Source organism: Cupressus sempervirens, chromosome 7 (genome assembly GCF_028749045.1).
Source record: "Cupressus sempervirens isolate cs-2001-9-10 chromosome 7, ASM2874904v1, whole genome shotgun sequence".
In the NCBI taxonomy this organism is placed as follows: domain Eukaryota; kingdom Viridiplantae; phylum Streptophyta; class Pinopsida; order Cupressales; family Cupressaceae; genus Cupressus; species Cupressus sempervirens.
Window position 1 is genome coordinate 139,327,743 of NC_143124.1, and position 6,955 is coordinate 139,334,697.

Below are 6,955 nucleotides of genomic sequence, written 5' to 3' on the forward strand. Positions count from 1 at the left end.
TGACCCTATAGATATTATTTCTATTTTGTCATAGATAACTATTAAAGTTTTCTTATCTAAGATGTTTAGGATAGAGGAGCACAAAAATATGGCACTCACTTGGTTAGGAAGAATATCGAGTAGTAATATTGTTGAATAGGAACCATTAGTAATGCAGCTGACACCACTTATAATAAAATAGAAAGAAGATAGTGGAGTTATGTCCCAAATGCCTCTGATGTATTTAGATAATTCACCTGTAGCTTACATAGAAAACATTGACCCTTTCTTTTTTATTCTGATCATAAATGGTAAAAATCTAAAAAAATGAATGATTGATTTAGGGGCATCTAATACTGTCATACCTTTGACGATTGTGGAAGCCTTACGCTTGAAAGTGGATAATAAACAAGGTAGATGTAGGGGTATGGATGGAAGAAAATTTCCTATCATAGGTACAATTAATGCTTTTCCTTTTAAGTCAACTACTTGCCCTAATGTTAACTTGACTATGACTATCCTACTAGTTGATATTTCTCCATCATATGGAATGTTGCTCTCAAGAAAATGGAGTGTTGCTATGGGAGGTAGCCTAAAATGTGACCTATCATATGCTATATTTCATATAGGGGACAAGGCCATTAAAAATGATAGAGAACCAAGAGCCACTCATATGTTAGAAGACAACATCAATAAAGATGCTACATGTTTCCTAGACACTGAAGTTAATGCTTTTAGAGCTAAACTTACCATTCAAGAAATTGAAAACCTAGCCCTATTAATTGCACAAGAGGTAACACATTATATGGATTCCCAAAACCTTTGGAACATGTACTTTGATGGGGAAAATCCTAAAGAGGCATCAAGGGCTAGAGTTGTTTTTAATATCTCTAGATAAGAATACTTTTAGGTATTCAATCACTTTGAATTTCACATGTACTAATAATATTGCAGAATATGAAGCACTTTTAGTTGGATTAAAAGTAGTAGTAAGTCATGGTATTAGAAAACTACATGTTATTGGTGACTTAGAGTTGATTGTGTCTTAGATTGCTTCCAAGAATAAGAGGATAAAATAGTATAGAAATGTTGCTTAGGACTAGATTGAAGCATTTTATGTTTTCTTTATTTCTTGGATGGATAGGAGAAACAATAAGATGGATAAATTTTGGCTAATATAGAAATCAAGCCTAATGACATGTCATTTCTAGTGTGTCTATAGTTGAGATGTAGAATAGGCTTTCTATCCCTAATAATGTAGAAAATTAGCAAGTGTTTGAAGATGATATATATATCATGAACTTTCTTCTAAATGAGGACGAGTACCATGGATAGGAGATTGATTGTGCAATACTTGCGGAAACAATAGATGGTAATGATAATGTTTTTGGTGAACAAGTTGTCCAATTAAAAACAAATTAGATTCCTAAGGAGTTGGTTGTGTTGCAGACTATTTTTGATAACCATGATAGATTCAAGGCAACTGAAAGTGAACATGATGCAAAAGACTTAGAAGAGATTAATCTTGGGACCAAAGAAGCACCTAAAAAGGTATATATAGGAAAGAAATTATCTCCTAAAATTAGGCAGAGTTTGATTTAATTGCTCAAAAAGTATAGAAATGTTTTTTCCTAGTCATATTATGATCTAAAATCCTATAGAGAGGATCTCTTTCAACATTGAAGGAAGGGGCTAAGCCTTTCAAATAGAAACAAATACCTATCAATTCAATAGTAGATCCAAAGATGGAGGAGTTGACAAAATTAAGAGATGTTGGGATCATCAAGCCAATTAGGCATTCTTCTTGGGTATCAAATTTAGTCCCTATTAGGAAGAAGAATGGTGATATAAGCCTATGTGTTGATTTTAAAAATCTAAAAATTGTTTTACTGAAGGACAATTATGGTTTGCTAGATAGGGAAGCCATTTTGCAAAGAGTTACTAGATCAGAGTTGATGTCTATGATGGATGACTTCTCTAGATACAATTAGGTAGTTGTAAAGGAATCAGAGAAGTACAAAACATTTATAACACCTTGGGGAACATATTTCTATAGTAGAATGCCTTTTGGTCTAACTAATGCTAGTGCAACTTTTTAAAGAGCCATGGATGTACCCTTTGCACATATAATTGACAAGTTTTTATTGGTATATCAAGATGACTTGACAACATATTCAAAGGATGAAAATGACCACTACATGCACCTTGAAAAGGTATTTACTAAAACCCTTAAATATGGTATTTATTTGAATCCTTGGAAATGTGCCTTTGTTGTTATTGAAGGAAAATTATTAGACCACTTGGTAGGAAAAGGAGTTAGGATAGACCCTAAAAGGGTAGAAGCTATAGATAAGATTTAGAAGCCCAAAATGTAAAGAGGGTTCAATCCTTCTTTGAGAAAATAAATATCCTTAGAATATTTGTTACAAACTTTACTAAAATAAGAAGACCAATCTCTAAGATGTTGAAGAAAGGTTATGAGATCAAATAAAATGAGGAACCAAGCATGGTCTTTAAGAAAATCAAACAAGAAACAACATGAAGTTTTAGGAAGATGTAGATGAATCAACAAGATCCAAGAATTCAATGTAGACATTTATATTACTAAGTTGGTGAGAGGTTAGGGACTTTACAAGTTGATGGTAGAGGAAAACCTTGAAGTAAATTAGATATTTCAACTTGATCCTGATGGCATAGATGGACTATGTGATACAAATATCTATGATTGGTATAAGGATATCATATTTTACTTGCAATAAATGAAAGCTCTACCAAGCTTAAGTGATAATCAAAGAAGGGCCTTAAAATTACAAGCTATCAAGTATGTCATTGAGAGAGTACAATTATGGTGGAGAAGTATGGAAGGTGTATTACTCAAATATGTTGATAAAGATTACTTAGTCACAATTCTAAATGAAATGCATAGTGAAGTTTGTGGGGGTAACAATATGGCTAAAATAGCTCATAAAATAATTAGAGTTGGATTTTGGTGGCTTACTCTTTTTAAAGATGCATATGAACTTGTAAGAAGGTGTGATCTTTGTCAAACATTCAGTGGAAATTTAAAATTCTCTAGAAACATACCACTAAAACTAGTAGAGGTACAAGCACCTTTCCAATAGTGGGGAATGGATTTCATAAGATAAATTTCAACAAAATCTAGTACTAGTTACTCATGCATGCTAGTGGCAATAGATAATTTTACAAAGTGAGTAAAAGTTACTCATACTAGGAATGCTACTAGTAAGGTGGTGAATAACTTTATGCTAAATAACATTGTAACCATATTTGGGTGTCCTGAAAAGATTGTCACATATTGTGCCCCTGCCAAATATTTGAATTTTAAATACTTGCCTGCCCAACGGTCACTTCCCAATTTAATGTTATTTTAAACATCCCAGGAATATTGAAAAAAATAAATGATTGAACCTTACGATATTCTTTATTTCCTAGGTTTATTTCTATGGGCTCGCAGCTTCCCCATCATCAGATCAAGAGATATCTATGGTTGGTGATATCTCGCTATGGGAAGTTGCACATTGTTTTTTCATAGCAAAATAGCACCTTTTGGCCACAGGGCCGGTGGGTCCTCCTTTTTCTTATTGTTTCTTTGGCGCCATGTTTTGATAGATCCTCGGAGGGCACTATGGCACTATTAGAAAATCTATGTTCCTTACCATTAGTGACATAGCACCTAGACGAAAAGTGATCCTGTGGCAACATTAGAAGGAAGGTGGGTCCCAAGTATGCCTCATCGGATATCAATGATGAAATTTGGAAAATTTGGTGGGACCTCAGGCAACATGGAAGGATGATTGTGCTTGAAAAAAGGCTTTGATTCATCACCACCTGGGTAGTTCATTGATGTCAGTAGTTACTTGGACCCACACCCCTTTCAAATGCATGAATATTTCCTCACCCTCATATCAGTTTGGATCAACAGTTGGTGCTATATCGCTATCAAAAGCTGCGAGGATATTACCCATAGCGACATAGTGCCTCAGTAATGCATGGCACAGATGACATCATGGGCCTGCCCTTCTCCAAATTAATATTATGGCTCATCCTCGGTGGTAGTTTTTAGGTGGGTCATAGTAAAGTGGTGATATTTCATTGGTCTACTCAGCCAACTCGATGTGTAGTCATGCAATTTTGTTGACCACCATAGATCTAAGGAAAATCGATGGTGGGCACTATCTCACTATGGAAAGCTGCAAGGATATTACCCATAGCGACATGGCACCATTGTGCCATGTGGATCAATGGGGCTAGGTCACACTAAGATGAAGATGCCAGGTGTGTTGAGTGGTTTGCGGGCCCAAGTTTTCAAGTTTTTTTTAAAGGAGATAGCACAGTAATACAGTGAGTCTTCACGATCGTCAGATCAGTCTGGATCCACGGTCGGCATTATCTCACTATGGGAAATTGATCAGAGGATACGCATAGCGACATAGCACCTTGGCAACGCATGGCAAGGTAGGGCCAAGTATTATGAACCACCGATTGGTGCCAGTCAGGATCACAGGTCTGGCTAGTTAAGGTATTGATGGCTAGCGGTCAGCGGTTAGTATAACATCCCAGTCAAGATTTAAAAAAAAAAAGGATGGCATAGTTAGTAATGAAAAGTGATGGTCAACCACATAGGACTCTTGCGAGGTGGCAAGATAAAAGGAGGTTATTGGTCCACGTGGCCCATTTTGGATGCAAAGTTTAGTTGACTCGCTGACTTTGTTGATTCATGCATCAAAAATGATAAGAGGTCAGGTTTTCTACATGATTTGATATCTATGATCAATCCCAACCACCTTCAAATGAATGCTAAATGCAGGAGAATGCTCCACCACCTCTAATCCTACCTATCTACTTGGTCAGAGCATAGTTATGGTGTTTCCTCTATCTTCTCAAGGCCCTATTTTAGTTAATAGTCAGATTTCCTAGTACCTAAAGCTATACTTAGATCAGATTTCTACAGATCCCCATGATTGTTCTTGGCAGAGCCTTGATGGTGGTGGTTGCAGGATAGTTTTGGAGGGAAAATCTCAGTTATGCCAGAACTATAAAGGCAAAATTTTATGAATTTTGTAGGGTCAACCTTTCTCTATTTTCTCTATTATTGCTCTGCAGATTCTCAGTGTAAATTTCCCTGTGCCTCTAAACTACATGATTTTCTACCTTATCTCTTTCAGCCATTGGTATGAAAGTGCAAGAACTCTTTTCCTCTTACTAGTGTTTTATAGAGGTCTATGATCTACATGACTATATCTCCTTGGCCTATGAATGATAATATAAGTGAATCTCTCTTTCCTTGTGTCATTAATCTTGGTCTTCTGATCTACATGTGATTATTAGATTAAAGAAAGTCTAAATGTGTATATCCTTAGTTTCATTCTGGTTCAATAGTGCATATATGGGCAGAGTTTGGTCTGAACACTCTATTCTGGTTCAAAAGTATACCAGAGTTTACTGGTGAAACTTCTATCTCTCCCTCAGAACATATTCAAGAGGTTGCAAATGTCTGCAATATCCATGGTATTACAGAGGATGATGTTGTAGTTAGGCTCCTAGCCTCATCCTTGAAAGGAAAATCACTACAATGGTATAAAGGTTTAGCTCATGGTTCTATAACAGATTGGGATGGATTAGGAGCAGGATTGTGCAAACATTTTGAGGATAAAAGTGACTATTTGTCACTTTTAGAGTAATTGACTACTATAAAAAGAGCCCCCCATCAATGTATGACTAATTTTAATTATAGATTTCAAAAGACATGGGATAGAATACCTACTTTAGTGAAGCCTACCCTTGGTAATGCCTTCTTGCATTATCTTAGAGCTTTTAATAGTGATATTGCCACTACAATCCAAACTATGGGAGGAGATACCTTGCCTAATGCTTATGACATAGTAATAAAATCATAGAACATCCTAATACAAGGAGGTAAACTAGCTCCAAGGCCTCCTATGCCCTTCTTTCCTAATGTTCCAAATCATCAACTAGCAATGACTCCCCTTTCCACAACTTCTACATCACAATCGCTTACTCTAGTCCCTCAAGCTTCCACATTCTCAAATGGGATAGATGATATCAAGGAGATGATGCAATCTCTAATGCAAAACATGGAAAAAAGAGAGAAGAACCTTGATAAAAGATTGCAAGATCAAGGGAAGAAGTTAGAAGATCAAGGAAAGAGGTTGGAGGATAATTTCTCTATGTTGCAGAAAGTGAACAACAAGGTGGTGACTTTAGAAAGACAAAAAGCTCAAGGTAGTAAGCCTCATCAATTACAATATCAAGCTCCCAATAGTGGTAGGCCTCCAAATCATAATTATAGGAATAATTCTTTTGATCAGAATAGGTAGAGTATCCATTCCTCAACCTCAAATGTAAATCAAAGCAGGGCCATAGTCCCTCAAAACAATATGGCTCAAGATCAAGATTTTTGTCCCTCTTGTAACTACTCCTATGCCTATTGTATGTGTTAGAAGGCTAAATATTTTATGGCTTTGATAGTCCAAGAGCCTACAACAAAATAATCATACAAAGAGGACCAATTTAAAGATGCCTCGGATATGCAAAGATAGGGTGATTGCTCTTTTATGAATCATCAGATGGAGCAGCATTGTAATGTAAACCAATATTCCATTACTCATAACACTAGAAGAAAAAGAAGAGCTATGGAAGATGCTATCCCTCCTCCCAAATAGGCCTCAACTTAAAATGTGATATCTCATGAGCAAGTAGAAAATAATCAATCAAGTGCCTTTCAACAGCAAAGGCAAAATCATGACAGAAAAGATACAAGTGATCCTCAGGTTATTCCATCTCAACCTCATACAGCTACATCTCCCAAAGCTTCTACCAAAGCACCTACTATGCCATTCAGTGTGGTAGAGAAAATGAAGACGAAAAATGTGAATATCTCCATGTGGGATGTTGTTGCTACTATACCCATGCAAAAGAGGTTACTGCAGCAAGA